Genomic DNA, 17,560 nt, shown 5'->3' with positions numbered 1-17,560 from the left:
TTTCCCTGTTTTACTTTTTCCTATTGTCCATAAAGAAATGTCACTGTTTGTGCCATTTCTCATTTTGTTTCTCTCCACCTTCCTCGTGGCCACAGACTGCGACAAGGAGGGGCTACTTTCTTGGTGGCTTTAAAGGAAAGAAAGGATCTCCCAGCAGAGTTTTCTCCAGAGATGCCCTTTTGTTGCCTCCTCTGGAGCTGCAGCAGCAATGTCTGTGTGCAGAGCTGGGGCAGATCAGTGCTGGCACAGCAGCTGTGCCCAGCAGCAGCAGCACTTGGTGTTGGCAGTGCTGCTGCCGTGGCCCTGCCCCGCTGCCCTGGTGGCCCTGGTGTTGCTGCAGGGCCTGAGTGCTCTCGGGGCCGGGCACAGTCCTGGGGGTGGCAGTGCCAGGGCTGCAGCAGGGACAGGCCATGGGCACTGCTGGGGCAGCGCTGACACCTCAGACCAGGCCCTGGGGACTCCAGGCTCCTTGCCCAGGCTCTCTCAAGAACACGGCCAGGCCAATGCTCAGCACAGAAAAGCCCCAGGCTGAGCAGCCCCAGGCTGGCTGTGGGCAGGCTGGGGGCAAACAGCATGGCTGGGGCTGTGCAAGGGCCCTGGGGGAGACGGGAAGGAGCAGCAGAGCAGGGGCTGATCCATCCCCAGTGCGCTGCACAGCCCAGGGCAGCGTCCCAGAGTGTCCTCATGGAGCTGCCAACAACATCCCCCCTCTGCAGCCCTGGCCTCTCCCCCAGCTCACACAGGTGCCGCATCCTTGCAGGCACAGCCACGGCAGCACTGGCTCAGGAGCCCCTGTTTGCATTGCACAGAGCAGGCGGGAGCACCCCCATGCTGTTGCTGTGGGGACATGAACCTGAGGGAGCACAAATGCCATCAGCCCCTGGGGCCAGCAAGGGCTGGGGGACACCAGGGAAACCACTCAGCTTTGTCGTGGCCTCTGCAGTCAGCCAGAAAGTTTGTTCCCATCAGCTGGGAGTTTCCTGTGCCACTGCAGATGCTGTTGCTCAGAGCCAGGGCTGCCTGGCAGCTACCCCCAAACTGCCCTGAGCATTTCCTTTGCTTCACTTTTTCTTCTTTACTCCTAGCAGTACAAATTTCTTCCTATTACCCATCCCTGTCCCCTCCCCTGCAAAAAGCCCATCCCATTTTTTCCTTTCCTCTCTCGTCCCACTCCCCATTTCAGTTCCTGACTTGGCACCATGGAAGAATCACTGCCCTGTTCCTGCTGGCCACACCATTCCTGATCCAGGCCAGGAGCCATTGGCCTTCTTGGCCACCTGGGCACACTGCTGCCTCATGTCCAGCCTCCTGTCCATCAGTGCCCCCAGGTCCCTTTCTGCCTGCCTACTGTCCAGCCACTCTGTCCCCAGCCTGCAGCACTGCAGGGGTTGTTGTGGCCAAAGTGCAGGACCCGGCACTTGGACTTGTTAAACCTTCCTTTCTTGGATTTGGGCCCTGGATCCAACCTGTCCACGGCCCTGTGCAGAGCCCTCCTACCCTCCAGCACATCAACACTCACACCCAGCTTATTGTCATCTGCAGTAATGTCCTTGGCTCCATGTGGCCCCTTGGTGTCACAATGGCCCTTTGGTTACACCAGGCCCTGCACTGTCACACTGCTCTCCTTGTTTCAATGAGACCATGCAGAGCAACAATGCTCTTTTTGGTTCCACGGGGCCCCAAAATGTGACAATGCTCTTCTTGATTCCATGGGGCTTCACAGTGTCACAATGTTCTCGTTGGTGCTGCAGTTTCACAGTGGCCCCTTGTTTCCTTGGGGCCCCAGGGTGTCACAATGGCCCCATGGGTACATGAGGTCCCACACTGTCACCTTGGTCTCTGTGGTTCCACAAGTCCTCTCAGTATCACAATGGACTCCTTGTTTCCATGAGGCCACACAGTGTCACAGCGTTCTTCCAGATCCCTTGAGGCCCCATCATGTCATCATGTCCCCTTGGTTACACAGGATCCTGAAGTGTCACAATGTCCCCCTGGTTCCATGAGGCCCCACAGTGTCAGAACGGCCCCTTGGTTCCACTGGGCCCTGGAGTCTCCCAATGGTCTCCTTGGTTTCTCACTGTCAAAATGGTGAAACCCCTTGGTTCCCCAAGGTGCTGCAGTGTCACAATGGCCTCTGTGGCTCCACAAGGACCCAGAGTGTCACAGTGCACTCCCTGGTTCCATTTGGCCCACAGCACCACAATGGACCCCTGGTTCTATGGGGCTGCAGTGTCATCATGGTCCTCTTAGTTCCATGAGGCACTGCAGGGTCACAATGGCTCCAGAGTGTCCCAATCATCAAAGAATGACAGAATCAAATAGGCTGGAAAAGACCTTTGGGATCTGCAAGTCCCAGCAACGCCCTAATATACTGCCTTGTCACCCAGACCATGCCACTAAGTGCCACTGGAGAGGGACAGTGACTCTGCCACCTCCCCCCTGGCCTGCCCATTCCAATTCCCAATCACTCTTTCTGTGATGAACTTCCTCCTATTGTCCAGCCTAAACCTCCCCTGGTGCAGCTTAAGGCTGTGTCTTCTTGTCCTGCCCTCCAGCAGATCCACGCTCACACCCAGCTTGGTGCCATCTGCAGTTTGTGAATGGTGGACTTGATCCCCTCAGCCAGATCATCAGTGAAGATGTTAGGCAGGACTGGGCCCAACACAGCTCCCTGGGGGACACCACCAGTGACTGGACTCCAGCTGGGTGCAGCACCATCCCCACCACTCTCTGGGCCCAGCCTCCGGCTAGCTCTTAAACCTCCCAGTGAGCAGAGAACCTGCCCAAGCTGTGAGCTTAAGCTTTTCCAGGGAATGTTGTCAGAGACAGTGTCAAAGGCTTTGCTGAAGTCCAGATAGACATATCCACAGCCATTCCTGCATCCACAGCTTTTCCCACATCCACAGGTGGGTCACCTGGTCATAAAAGGAGACCAGGTTGGTAAGGCAAGACCTGACATCTCCAAATCCACGCTGGCTGGCTCTGATCCCTCGGCCACCCTGTGGGTGGCCTGTGATGGCTCTCAAGGTGATCTGTTCCATAACCTTGCCAGGCACCCAGGTCAGGCTGGCAGGCCTGGAGTTCCCCAGATCCTCCTTCCAGCCCTTCTTGGGGATGGGCTCACACTGGCACCTCCACTCCTCTGGGACCTCCCTGCTGATCCAGGACTGATGGTAAATGATGGAGAGCAGTTTGGGGAGCTCATCCACCAGCTCCCTCATCCCCCTAGGATGGATCCCATCCAAACCCATACACCTTTGAGCATCTGAGTGGCTCAGCAGGTCCCCAGCTGCTTCCTCCTGGATTGCAGGGGGCTGTTCTGCTCCCTGTGCCCATCTACCAGCTCAGGAGAACACTTGTCATGAGGGCAGCCTGTCCTAATATTGAAAATTGAGACAAGGTGTTAAGTAGCTCAGCCTTTATCTTTAGTTGCTATATTCTCTACTGCATCCAATAAAGAGTAAAGATTCTCCTTATCCCACATTTTCCTATTAATTTATAGATAGAAACTTTTTCTATTATTTTTCAAAGAAGGTGCCAGGTTAAGCTTTAAGTGAGCTTTCACCTCTCTACTTTTCTTTCTGCATAACATAACAACATGCTTAAACATTTTCTAAGTTTCTTGACCATCTATCCAAAGTTGATGCTTCCACTTTTTTCACTGAGTTCCCTCAAAACTCCATGGGTAGCCAGGCCAGGCATTTTCCTCTCTAGCTCTTTTGCCACACTGGGACAGGCTTCTCCTTCCCCCCTTAAGATTACTTTCTTGAAATGTGTCTATCCTTCCCAGACACCTTTGTTCATAAGGGCTGTTTCCCTTAAAAAAAATCAGTACCTGATTCAGTACTCCCCAAATCTGCCTCCTAAATAGACCAAAGTCTGCCCTTCCTAATTCCAGTGTAGAAGTTTTGTTGCTGCCCCTCCTTCTTTCACAGAACATTGAAAACTTGATTATTTCATGGTCACTCTGCCCCAGGCAGCCTCTGACCACCACATCTGCCACCAGCCATTCTCTGTTTATGAACAGCAGCAGACAGAGCTTCCCTTGGCAGTGGGAGTGTTACCAAAAATTTGGTAAAACAGAAAACCCCTTAACCCCAATGCAGCATTAATAAGCAGCATTCTTTATTCAGCTGCATGCATGGGGGAGAGCTCATCACACAGCCATGCAGGCTGAGTACAGGAAAGTTTCTGTTTATTTTCTGTATTTTGCACACATATTCATTGGTTGTCCTGGACTAAACACACACATGATAATCATTTCCCCAAAATCATTAACAGATTTCCCCTCCCCTTTACCCATGTGTTCTTCTGTCCTGGGGGTCTCTCTGGTGGTCCCTGGTGGTCTGGACCCCAGTGTTCCAGTGGGCCTGGCTGAGCTAGCAGGACACTGAGGCTGGTGAACTTCCAGTTCCCCTTCTCACACAATGGGCATTGTGAGGTTTCGATAGGCCTGGGGTTTTAGAGAACAAGCTCCAGGTGTGAGCTCACCTGGTGTAGACAATTGATCATCTGGGAACATGAGGTCACAGAGTGGGCTGTGACATCACAGAGCGTGTTAGGTCAGGTTATCGAGCAGCTATGACATCACAGGTGATCTCTGTGAATTCAGAGATCCAACTGTGACATCACAGAACAGAGGTGTGACATCAGAGAGCAGACTGTGACATCACAGAGCAGGCTGTGACATCCCAGAGGGGCTGTGTGAGGTCACTGGGTTGTTCACTCCGCCCCAGCTCCCCCTCACAGTTTCTCCCAACAACTCCAATGCTGTTCATGCCCAGTGGGGTCCCTGTACCCCAGTATTCCCCCCATCCACCTGGAGCCATAGCCTCCACCAAAGGATGTTCCACAGGATCCACCCCAGAGCCTGACATGGGGACAAGGGGCCAGGGCTGTGTGACCAGGACATCAAGGACGTGGATGATCCAGGTCACTGTGGCCTGGTTTGGGTTCCCCAGGGCAGGAAAGATGTCTGGCAGCTGGAGCAGGGTTAGGGAAGGGCCTCCAAGGTGGGGCTGGAGCCCTTGGGCTGTGAGCAGAGGCTGAGGGAGCTGGGCTTGTCCAGCCTGGAGCAGGGAAGGCTGAGGGGCTCTTCATCCCAGCCTGGCAGTGCCAGCCAGGAGCTAATGGAGAACACAGAGCCAGGCTCTTCACCGGGGGGCCTGGTGGGAGACAAAAGCCAATGGGTTGAAGGCAGAAAGAGGAGAGATCAGCCAGGATGGGTGGAGATGAAATGAGTCAGGCTGGTTTCAGCATTTCCTCAACACCAAAAGCAGCCTGACCTCCCTTCTCCATCCATCACTGACAGTTTTGCAAATCAGGAATTGTTCAGAGCTGTTTTACCCCCACACCAGGATGAGCATCCTGATACAAGAATTTAATTGTGTTTATATCTCTCACACACCAACACTTGTCTAAAGTCAATTTTAGTATGGAAATCACCAGTGGATCATGGACTCATCAGACGCTGCTGGGACGTTCCACATAGCTCAGGGAAGAGCGTGAGTGTTATTAAATAGTGCCCTGTTCAACAATGGTCTGTTGGCCATGAAGAGAAACTTTCTGTGCCTCTGAGTCTCACCAGTTCCTGACCCCCAAAGGACACAAACCTGATGAGTTGTGGTTCCCACTCCAGTGGCTGTACTTGCACCTCCATCCATAGCCAGAGCAGAGCTCCCTTGTCTCAGAAAGTCCCTGGCAATGCAGGGATGAAGGAAACAGGACAGGCTGTGGGGATCAGGAGCAGGGCATGGCCAGGGATTTGGGGTGGTTGTGAGCTCAAGGCAGGACCCAGCCCTTGGCGCTGGTGAATCTCATCCAATTGTCCTGGGCCCATGGCTCCAGCCTGTCCAGATCCCTCTGCAGAGCTTCCTGCCCTCCAGCACAGCCACACTCCCACCCAGCTTGGGCTCACCTGGGAACTGACTGAGGGTGCCCTCGATGGCCTTGTCTAGATCATCACTAAAGAGATTTCACTGATGTGGCCCCAGTCCTGAGCCCTGGGGAGACCCCTGGATGTGACTCCATTCCTCAGCTGCTCGGAGTGCCAGGGCTTGGATCAGGGAAATGGTAGGGAGGGGGTAGGGACAAAGTCTGATTGAAGGGTCTTGATTTTCATATCTGTTCAGACTGCATTAGGATGTGCTGGGGCTCAGTATAACCTAGGGAATGCTGATATCAATCTATAAACAGGAAAAGAAAACTTAAGAGGACAAAACATTTCCCCCTTCATTGTTTTCAATTTAGTTTATTCGCTTTGAATATAGCCCTGAAATCTGCATAATTAACCACAGAAGAATTGAAACTTAGATTATACTCAGAGTCTTTGCTTGGTTGGGTGTTTTGAACAAATGTTTATGAGTTTTTGCCACTGAATTCCTGCACTCAATATCTCAAGAAAGAATAGGACTCTGGAGTAGTAAAATTCATCATCAACCCCCAAGTGGCTGAGGATCCATCCCCATCAGAGCAGCAATGAACAGAAATGGGCACAGCTTTGAGGCTGCCCCAGCTTTGGGATGGGCCCTGAGCCTGGAGCAGGAGCAGCTCTTGAGGGCCCCAAGGCCGGGGCTCTTGTGCTGCCCTGGGCACATGGGATGGCAGCAGGGGCTGCAGAGCTCTCAGCACCTGAGCCAGAGGGGAGGCAGGGCAGGCAGGGAGCCTCCTTTGGCCTTGGCCCAGCACCTTCCCCCATGGCTGGGGCTGAGTCCTGTGTGAGCTGCAGCTGCTGCTGTGCCCTTGGCAGGGGCTGAGGCCGTGGGGCCAGTGGCCAGAGCAGCCTGGGCTGAGCAGAGCTGTGGGGCCAGAGCCGGCTGGGCTGGGCTGGGGAGAGGCCCTTGGTGCTGCCCAGAGCTCAGGGCAGCTGGCAGAGCTTGCAGGGAGCTGGGCTGGGCTCAGAGAGCCTGCCCCAGAAACCATCAATGTCCATCTCAGCCGGGCTGAGCGTGCAGGGGCAGGACTCAGCCCAGGCCTTGTGGGGCAGGGCCAGCACCTGTGCAAGGCATTGAAAAGAGGCAAGTGCCCCAGAGAGGAGGCTGCTCTGTGCCCTTGGGGGCACGGACAGAGCAGGGAGGGGGCCCAGGACATTTGTCAGTGCCAGCCTCTGTGCCCAGCCCTTGGCAGCCCTGGCTGCTGAGCCCAGCTTTGGCCTGGGCTGAGTTTGGCTGTGGCCCAGCTCCATCCTCCTGCGGGGCTCAGGGCCTGTTCCCGGCCATGGCCAGCCCTGGCCGGCCTCTCTGCTGGCCCAGAGGCCGGCAGAGCCCGGGGCAGGGCTGTCTGTGCAGGCCCACAGGTGCCAGGGGCTCTGCAGGAGCTGGCAGAGGCTGCCCAGCAGGGAGGCCATGGGGCACAGAGCCCCAAGGCTGCTGTGGGCAGCACGGCACAGGGGCCGTTGCCAGCCGCAATGCTCCTGGCCTGGGCTGGGCCTGCACAGGGGCTGGGCCACCATGGCTGGGCCAGCACAGGGCCACCAAGGGGCCACGCAGCCGCTGCCAGGGCTGACAGCAAGGCCAGGCACACACAAGCAATTGCTGAGCATGGCCTGCGTTGGCCAGGCCTGACTGTGCCACAGGCAGAGCTCAGCTGCCCTTGGGGGCTGCAGGAACAGTCAGGAGCCCAAAGAGCCTCCATGGCTGTGCTGCAGACCAAGGCTGGAGCAGGGAAATGCAGGGCTGCTGCAGGATGGGGAGGGCATGGAATTCCAGCACACACCTCAGCTCTCTGATGATCCCAGCACCATGCTGGGCCCTGTTTCAGACTGAGCAGAGCAGATGTTGATGGGACAGGAGCCCTGCGGGGCTGGCAGGGACCTGCAGCTTGCAAGGTGCTCTGCTGTTCCTCAGGTGCTCTCGGAGAGATCCAATCCCAGCTGGACACCTCAGGGCACAATTGGCACTGCCTGTTCATGGGCACACAGCTGATGTCTGCCTGGAAAGGGGCACAGGTTTAAATAACTGATAGTTTCATAATATACAAGCAAACCTTTATTATCTGGGTTGCTTGAGTACTTTTAAGAAATGGCAAAGTTTTCCCACCAGGAACAGGAATTTCCTGGATCTACTGGATTCTTCTACTGGTGTCAGGAGGAGAAATTCTGATCTTCCCCTCTACCTTTGCCGCCAACATGCAGTCTGATATTTCATGATCATAATATCTCACTGTTGCCATGATATTTTAGTGAAAAAGCCTCTGCTAGGATTTTTCCTGTCCTGAGGAGCTGAGAGCCTCAGGAAAGAAATGTAAACAGTAACTATCTGCTGCTGTGGAATGCCACAGGTGCATCTTTCATTGGTCCATGTGGATTGTTTTCAATCAGTGACCAATCATGGCCACCTGTGCCAAGGCTGTGAGCAGTCACAGGATTTTTGTTATTCATTCCTATTCTATTCTTGTCTTTGTAGCCTTCTGATCTTCTTCTCTCTGTTCTTTTAGTACAGTTGTAATGTAGTATTTTAGTATAATATATAACATAATAAATCAGCCTTCTGATGAAAATGGAGTCAAACCTCGTGTCCTCACACAAGGGGTTCTTGTCTAAGAATTGGTGACCCCTGGATGTGTGAAACTGATGGTCACCCCAAGAGTGACCACGGAGTCCAGCCTGGAGCTGAAGAAACGAGACCCTGAAGATGGGCAGAGTTCACAGCCAAGGCAAACAGGAGAACCTGTTGGACTTTCCTGGAGATTGTGTCCAGAGACCGCAGAGCAGCAGAGCTGCACAGCTGGATCCACAAGGACACTGTCTAAAGGTACTGTTATTTTTTCCCTTCCTGAAGATCCTGCCATTTGCAGAAGGTGGGAGGAAAGTTGGGAAAATGTACCTTCGGAAGCTCAGGTTCCGTTTACTGCGTCAGAGAAGAAAGTTATTAAATTCTGGCACAGATGGGGACGCGAGGACGGAGTTAATTATTGTCAGTGGGAGAGACTGTGTTATGAGTTTTTCAGATGGGCAAAATTTCATAGATTTTTTACAAATGTCGTATACTCCCTTGATTTAGATCTTTGGGAGTTCATGGGCGCTGCTTTTAAGTGGACAATGGACCAGGGTGTTACACCCCCAATAATGTATGGAGTGCACGTATGGCTTTCTTTCTGTATTTTGGAAAAAAGGGAGGCTGCAGAGGACATCGTGACTCTGTGGTGCGGTCGCACTCCATTTCCACCAGGTTCGGCACGAGAGGAGCCTCTCGAAGAAGATGAACCGCGGGTTCGCAGCCCCCCTGCATTGCCCACGGCTGAGCAAAAGTTTTCCTCCGCTCCCTTGGAGTATGAGCAGACAGAGCTGCCTTTCCCCCCCGCTCTTTCTCTTGGGAGGGATGGGGAGCCGGCTCCGCCGCTTTCCAGGCCGGCTCCGCCCACTCCACCGCTGCATTCTCCGCTCCCCTCACTCCGGGAGGGCGCAGAACCGATTCCGCCCCAGCCAGCCCCACGGGAGGCACCGGACCCTGCGGCTCCGCCCGTGGCCCTGCCGCTGCCCGGGCCAGCTCAGCCGGCCTTGATGTCTGCCCCTGCACTGTACTGTCCAGACTCCGGAGGAGACTCGGCTGCTGCACCCAGCCCGGCGGGGGATGTGCCCCCGCGGCCCGTGCCAGTCCCGCTGCTCCCTGCCGATCCAATTGCAGTGCAAGAGCTTGCCGAGAATGGTGCTGAGCCCACAGGATCGATTCAAGAGTCGACACCAGCACCCGTGCTGCCCGCACCACCCACCCCAGTTGTCCCGCTGGTTTCCGAAGCTCTGTCCTTCGCATCAGACCCTGCGAAGACCCTGTCCTTCCGTGGAGGAGGCATGGCCCTCCAGCTAACTGCAGGAGCAGTTCAGCTGGCTGTGTTCAAAATCAGTGTGGTTTCTGGGTCACTTCGCGTGTGGTCGGGGGCTTCTCCCTGGGGGTTGGGGTGCCTGCCTTTCCCCGAGCGCCCCAGCGGCGTGGGGGAGTTGGCTCCTGTGGTATCTGCCTCTGGTTCCCAGCCCAGTGGGGATGGGGGTGGTGCCAAGGGGCAGAAAGCAGGAGCAGTGGCATTTGCCTTGCAGGAGCAAGAGACACAGAGCAAAGCAAGCATTGCTCGCTTGCTCTGGGGACAAGAAACCCTCACATCTGGGATGACAATTCCTGAGAAAGCTTCTCTTCCCGAGCTGCCGGTGTGCACCAGTGCTGCTGGGGGGAGGAAGCAGTGGGTCATTTCTGCTCTCAAGACACTGGCAGCATGGTCCTGCCAGGTTCTGAGCACACAGAGCCCGCCTCACGGGCTGGTTCTGGGCCATTTGGCTCATTTCTCTGGGCCGGGGCCACTGCCCCGTCCAGTGCTGGGTTTGGGGACTTTGCTTTCCCCGCAGGGACCTGGGCCACCATTCTGTGAGCCAGGTCTGGGTTCTCTGGTCCGTCCAAGGGTCCTAGAGATGCTCTGCTGCTGCTACTCTTCTTCCTTTGCAAAAAAAAAAAAAAAAAAAAAAAAAAAAATTTATAAAGAAAAGTGGAAAGAGCTAGCAGCTCAAAAGCATTGAAAAGCCGAAAATTAGCCTCAGCCCAAGTGGTTCAATGAAGGGCTGTGGCCAGGGCATTCCAGAAATTTTCTCTGAATTGTTTCATGACTGTCAATGAATTTTGCATATTTCTTGTTTTCTTTAGCAGTTCTTTGTTTCAGAATTCTGCAAGCCTGTTTCAGGACCAAAGGGGACTTCCAGAGATGTCAAAGAGGAACATCTTCAGTCCATGGACTCTGTCCTGAAATTCAGCTGTTTGGACTTGAAACAATGAACTTTCTCTGCATGTTTTTTGCATTTTCTTATTTTTTAAGATTGTTTTAGTGATATGATATAATTAGATGTTTGATAGGTGAAGAATTTCCCTGAATGTTTTACAGGTGAAGAATTTCCTTGGCCATTCCACATCAGCAGATGATTGAGATTTTGATTGGCAACAGATGAACCTCAAGAGGTGTTGTTCTCTCTTCTGCAAAGCCCTAGTAGAAGAAATTGCAAACATTTCTTTTTCTATTTAATTTAATAATTTAAAAGGGTGAGATGTTGCCAGGATTTTTAGTGAAAAAGCCTCTGCTAGGATTTTTCCTGTCCTGAGGAGCTGAGGGCCTCAGGAAAGAAATATAAACAATAACTATCTGCTGCTGTGGAATGCCACAGGTGCATCTTCCATTGGTCCATGTGGATTGTTTTCAATCAGTGACCAATCACAGCCACCTGTGCCAAGGCTGTGAGCAGTCACAGGATTTTTGTTATTCATTCTTGTTCTATTCTTGTCTTTGTAGCCTTCTGATCTTCTTCTCTCTGTGCTTTTTAGTATAGTTATAATGTAGTATTTTAGTATAATATATATCATAATAAATCAGCCTTCTGACCAACATGGAGTCAAGCCTCGTGTCCTCGCACCAGGGGTTCAAGTTTAAGCAACACCTGCAGACCCTGTGAGTACATCTCTGAATATTTCTGGTTGTCGTGGGGACAGGACATTTTCATGCTTATTATCCCAAATCGTGGTTTCTGTCCCCTGCTCCGTTTGTTGTGTCTATCGTTTTTGTCCTTCCCCCCACCCCCTGCCTTGGGGCTGGGCTTTTTGCATGCTTGCTTGGCCGGCTGGCTGCTTGCTTGCTCTTCTAGCTTTGCTTCTCTTTCTTTTTTTTCTTGCTTTTTTAGCTCGCTTGTTTTTTTTTTCGCCTTTTTTTTTTTTTTCCCTCCTTTCCCCAGTTTCTGTTGTTCCCTTCCTTCCCCTTCCCCCCCCCCCCCCCCTTTCCCCCCCGAAGATATCGGACCGGCACCGGGCAAGGGGCTCTGTCCGGGGTCTGCAAGAGAAGCTTCGTACCCTCCGCAGCGAAGAGAGAAACGGCTCGACCCCTTGGACTGGTGAAACATCTGTTGCCATCTCGGGCTATTTCTCTTGTGCTGGGAGTGTTTTTTTTGTTGTTCTTTAATAAACAAGCTTTTTCCACTTCCCCTCTGAAGAAATTCTTCCCGAACCCAGTGGTGGGGAGGGGGGAAGGTGCGGAGGGTTTTGTTTCCTATAGGGGGCTCCTTTGGAGATATTTTCCCTAATTTGTCCTAAACCAGTTCAAATAATTTGGTGGCCCGTACGGGGAAAAGGACAAAGTGGAAAAAGCTTTACTCTAATAATATTTTTTGGCTTTAACTGTTTGTGGGAATATTGGTATGTCTCCTTTTAAAGTTGTGATGTCATTTGGAGTGAAAGCCTGCCTCTATCTCTGGTCATTAGGGTTCTTTGAAGTTTTCATAGCTTTATGGTCACTGGGGTTATTTTCTCATCCAGAAATAGCTCCGGTATTGTCCCTAATACGTAGCTTTTGTAGCAGAGGGGCACTAACCAGAATATTCATCGGGCTGGGCTTGGGTGTGATATTTTGCAAGGGGCTTATAAAAATGTTGTTATCAGTTCCAGGAATGTATAATTCGTGGTTGCGGCTGTGTGTTAAATTTGTTATGGGGGAGGAGGTTATTCAGCCTTTGTTTTCCTTTTCCTCCTCCGAATTGTTTACATTTCTATTAGAAAATGATCACTTCTCCCTGACTGCCAAGGACACCATCTTTCTGTTATTTAATTTAACAACCTTGCTCTATACTGTCTACAGTTTATATAAGATGAAGGCTGAAATTTCTAGAGGGGCTGGTGAGACCCCTGATTTAGGGGTACAACCAAGGGTAAAAAGTCCTGAGTGGTGTGGGAAATGGGAGGATATGGGCCAAATTTTAAGGGAGTTTTCTGATCCGGTAGACTGGGACTTTCCATCTGAACAAATTCAGAACCCGGCTGAGGTGGCGAAGTACCTGAAAGGGAAATGCCAGGATAACCCTAAGGAGAAAAGGATCCTTGCAGTGAGCTGGGCCCTGGCATATGCTTATCGTACCCTGCTAGATACTGTAGGGCAGCAGACAGAGGCAGGGGGGCAGGGAGATAAATCAGCAGCTATCCCAGTTACTCAGGCTGCAGCTAACACCCCAGGCTCGAAGCCAGCAGTTAAATCAGACAGTGAGCCTCAACCAAGGGCTGTTGCTACTAGTACAAGAAGTGGAAAGTGTACAGATAAGACTGACCGACCAGTGGAGGATGATGATGATTACGATGCAGGAGAAGGACCCTCAACACCTCCTGACATAAAATCAGGAGTCAGAGCAACTGGCACAAGATCAGAGGCCACTATTGATTCCTTCTCCCTGAGGGACCTTCGAGGCCTAAGGAAGGATTATCGGCGACAGCCCGACGAATCTATAATTAGTTGGCTGGTCCGCCTTTGGGATGCGGCAGGGGAGGCTACCATTCTGGATGGCACTGAAGCGAGGCATTTGGGATCCCTGTCACATGATCCCATCATCGACCAAGGCATGATGAGGGGGGCTAGCCCTCACAGCCTCTGGGAACGGGTCCTGGACAGCGTGGCATAGAGATATCTGTGTGCCGATGACCTCTATGTTCAGCAGACACGATGGAAGACCATAGAACAGGGGATCCAACGCCTGAGGGAGATGGCAGTGGTGGAGATCATTTTTTCAGACGATGTAACAACTAGGAATCCAGACTTTGTACCATGCACACCTGTAATGCGGAGGAAACTGGTGCGACTTGGGCCACCTGAATATGCTTCTGCGCTAGCAATAATGAAGCGGGAGGAGGTATATGAGACTGTACTCGATATGGCGAAGAAACTTCGGGCATATGCGGATGCTGTACATGGCCCGACTCATGCCAGAATTGCAGCTGTGGAAACACGACTGCAGGAACTAGAAGACAAAATAGAGAAAAGCAGCAAGAAACTCAGGGAAGAGATTAAGGAAGACCTCCTCCAAATTTCAGCTGTACAAATTAGAGGCCCTGGTACCCAACGCAGACGTTCCCTTGTTGGGGAGAGAAGGTACACCCCACGAGCTGAGTTGTGGTTCTTCTTACGTGAGTCTGGAGAAAACATGAGGAAATGGGATGGGAAGCCTACTGCTGTTCTGGCACAACGAGTGCGTGAATTGAAGGAAGGTAAGAAAAGGAAAGCAGCCCGTAGCCGAACAGCCAGGTATGATGATGATGATGACATGTCTGATCCCCTTGAGGGAACCTCCAAGACATATGCCCCAGGAAAGAAGGATAAACAAGCGTAGAGGGGCCCTGCCTCTAGCCAGGTAGAGGCATGGGAAAACCGTATCTTTTGGACGGTGTGGATCCGATGGCCTGGCACATCAGAACCACAAAAATATGACGCTTTAGTGGAAACTGGTGCACAGTGTACTCTAATACCATCGGGACATGTGGGGGCCGAACCTGTTTCCATTGCTGGTGTGACAGGGGGATCACAACAACTGACCCTGGTGGAAGCTGAGGTGAGCCTGACTGGGAAGGAGTGGAAGAAACATCCCATTGTGACTGGCCCAGGGGCTCCGTGTATTCTGGGCATAGACTTCCTCCGGAACGGTTATTACAAAGACCCAAAGGGACTCAGATGGGCTTTTGGCATAGCTGCTGCAGAGGCAGAGAATGTTAAGCAATTGAACACCTTGCCTGGACTGACAGAAAACCCATCTGCAGTAGGACTCCTGAGGGTAGAAGAGTAGCTCGTGCCAATTGCGACCTCGACAGTGCATCGCCGGCAGTATAGAACGAATCGAGATGCCGTGATCCCCATCCACAAAATGATTCGTGAGCTGGAGAGCCAAGGGGTGGTTAGCAAAACCCACTCACCCTTCAACAGCCCCATCTGGCCTGTGCGTAAATCTGAAGGGGAATGGAGATTGACGGTGGACTATCGTGCCTTGAATGAAGTGACACCACCACTGAGCGCTGCTGTGCCGGACATGCTGGAACTCCAGTACGAGCTGGAGTCCAAGGCAGCGAAGTGGTATGCCACTATTGATATTGCTAATGCATTTTTCTCCATTCCTCTGGCAGCAGAATGCAGGCCTCAGTTTGCTTTCACCTGGAGGGGCGTGCAGTACACCTGGAACCGACTGCCCCAGGGGTGGAAACACAGTCCCACTATCTGCCATGGACTGATCCAAACTGCATTAGAGGAGGGTGAGGCTCCAGAACATCTGCAATACATCGATGATATCATTGTGTGGGGGAAAACGGCAACAGAAGTGTTTGAGAAAGGAGAGAAAATAATCCAGATTCTCCTGAAAGCCGGCTTTGCCATCAAGAAGAGCAAAGTCAAGGGACTTGCTCGAGAGATCCAGTTCCTTGGAGTGAAGTGGCAAGATGGACGGAGTCAGATTCCCACCGATGTCATCAATAAGATCACAGCTATGTCCCCACCAACCAGCAAAAAGGAAACACAAGCTTTCCTAGGCGCCATAGGGTTTTGGAGAATGCACATTCCGGAGTATAGCCAGATTGTGAGCCCTCTCTACCTGGTCACCCGCAAGAAGAACGATTTCCACTGGGGCCCTGAACAGCAGCAAGCCTTTGCCCAGATCAAGCAGGAGATTGCTCATGCTGTAGCCCTTGGCCCAGTCAGGACAGGACCAGATGTGAAGAACGTGCTCTACACTGCAGCCGGGAACCATGGCCTGTCCTGGAGCCTTTGGCAGAAGGTGCCTGGTGAGACTCGAGGCCGACCATTAGGATTCTGGAGTCGAAGCTATAGAGGGTCTGAAGCCAGCTACACTCCTACAGAGAAGGAAATTTTGGCAGCCTATGAAGGAGTCCAAGCCGCCTCGGAGGTGATTGGCACGGAGGCACAACTCCTCCTGGCACCCCGACTACCAGTGCTGGGGTGGATGTTCAGAGGAAAGACTCCCTCTACCCACCATGCCACCAGTGCAACATGGAGCAAGTGGATTGCTCTCATCACACAGCGCGCCCGTATTGGAAACCTGAATCGACCTGGGATTCTGGAAGTAATTACAAACTGGCCTGAAGGTGAGAATTTTGGTCTCGCTGATGAAGAAGAACAAGAAGTGACACGAGCGGAAGAAGCACCACCATACAACCAACTGCCGGCAGAAGAAACACGGTATGCTCTTTTTACTGATGGTTCTTGCCGCATTGTGGGAATGAAACGGAAGTGGAAAGCAGCTGTATGGAGCCCCACACGACAGGTCGCAGAAGCCACTGAAGGAGAGGGTGGATCAAGCCAACTCGCTGAACTTAAGGCCGTTCAGCTGGCTCTGGACATTGCTGAAAGAGAGAAGTGGCCAAAGCTCTACCTCTACACTGATTCGTGGATGGTAGCCAATGCACTGTGGGGCTGGCTGGAGAGATGGAAAGGGGCTAACTGGCAGCGTAGAGGAAAGCCAATTTGGGCTGCTGAAGAATGGAAAGATATTGCCACCAGGTTAGAGAAACTACCTGTGAAGGTTCGCCACGTAGATGCCCATGTCCCCAGAAGCAGAGCTAATGAAGAGCAGCAAAACAATCATCAGGTAGATCAGGCTGCAAGGATAGGGGTGTCAAAGATAGACCTAGATTGGGAACACAAGGGAGAGTTATTCCTAGCTCGATGGGCCCATGATGCCTCAGGCCATCAGGGTAGAGATGCCACCTACAAGTGGGCACGAGACCGAGGGGTGGATTTAACCATGGACAGTGTTTCTCAGGTTATCCATGACTGTGAGACGTGTGCTGCCATCAAACAAGCCAGGAGGGTGAAGCCCCTATGGTATGGTTGTTGGTGGTCCAAGTACAAGTATGGGGAGGCCTGGCAGATTGATTACATCACACTGCCTCAAACCCGCCAAGGCAAGCGCTACGTGCTCACAATGGTAGAAGCCACCACAGGATGGTTGGAAACCTACCCTGTGTCTCATGCTACCGCCCGTAACACCATCCTGGGCCTTGAAAAGCAGGTCCTTTGGAGGCATGGTACCCCTGAGAGGATTGAGTCAGACAATGGGACTCATTTTAAAAATAATCTTATTAACACCTGGGCTAGGGAACATGGCATTGAGTGGGTATACCACATCCCCTACCATGCACCAGCTGCAGGTAAAGTGGAGAGATGCAATGGATTGTTAAAGACCACCTTGAAGGCATTGGGTGGGGGGTCTCTCAAGAACTGGGAGCAGCATTTAGCCAGGGCCACCTGGTTAGTTAACACTTGAGGTTCCACCAACCGAGCAGGTCCTGCCCAGTCTGAGTCCCTCAATATAGTAGATGGAGATAAAGTCCCAGTGGCCCATGTCAGAGGTTTGTTGGGGAAGACAGTATGGATTAATCCTGCCTCGAGTACAGGCAAACCCATTCGTGGGATTGTCTTTGCTCAAGGACCAGGTTATACCTGGTGGATAATGCAGAAAGATGGGACAACCCGTTGCGTACCTCAGGGAGATCTGATTGTGGGATGATATCATTGTTTGTTAAGCGTGACCACCATTGTCTGTACATTAGATCATACAGACATGAAACAGAAGGAAATATGAAAGTGTCGAAGGTCTGAGCAAGTAAGAATGAAAGAAAACGTTTAAGTGTGGAAGGTTGGAGCAAGTGAGAAGAAAGTTTACGTTGTTCAATAACATGTTCACGATATGGGATAAGGGGTGGAATGTCGTGGGGACAGGACATTTTCATGCTTATTATCCCAAATCGTGGTTTCTGTCCCCTGCTCCGTTTGTTGT

The 17,560-nt window shown here is 52.2% G+C and overlaps 1 protein-coding gene across 1 annotated transcript in view; it reads right to left on the bottom strand.

Annotated features, from left to right (window-relative positions):
• Positions 1-17,560, bottom strand: part of LOC135305654 (glutamic acid-rich protein-like) — a 217,310-nt gene that overhangs the window by 61,858 nt on the left and 137,892 nt on the right. The gene's annotated exons all lie outside the window — the stretch shown is intronic.

The sequence above is a fragment of the Passer domesticus genome, chromosome 8 (genome assembly GCF_036417665.1).
Source record: "Passer domesticus isolate bPasDom1 chromosome 8, bPasDom1.hap1, whole genome shotgun sequence".
Taxonomy (NCBI): Eukaryota; Metazoa; Chordata; class Aves; order Passeriformes; family Passeridae; genus Passer; species Passer domesticus.
This window is presented reverse-complemented; position numbering and strand designations above follow the sequence as displayed.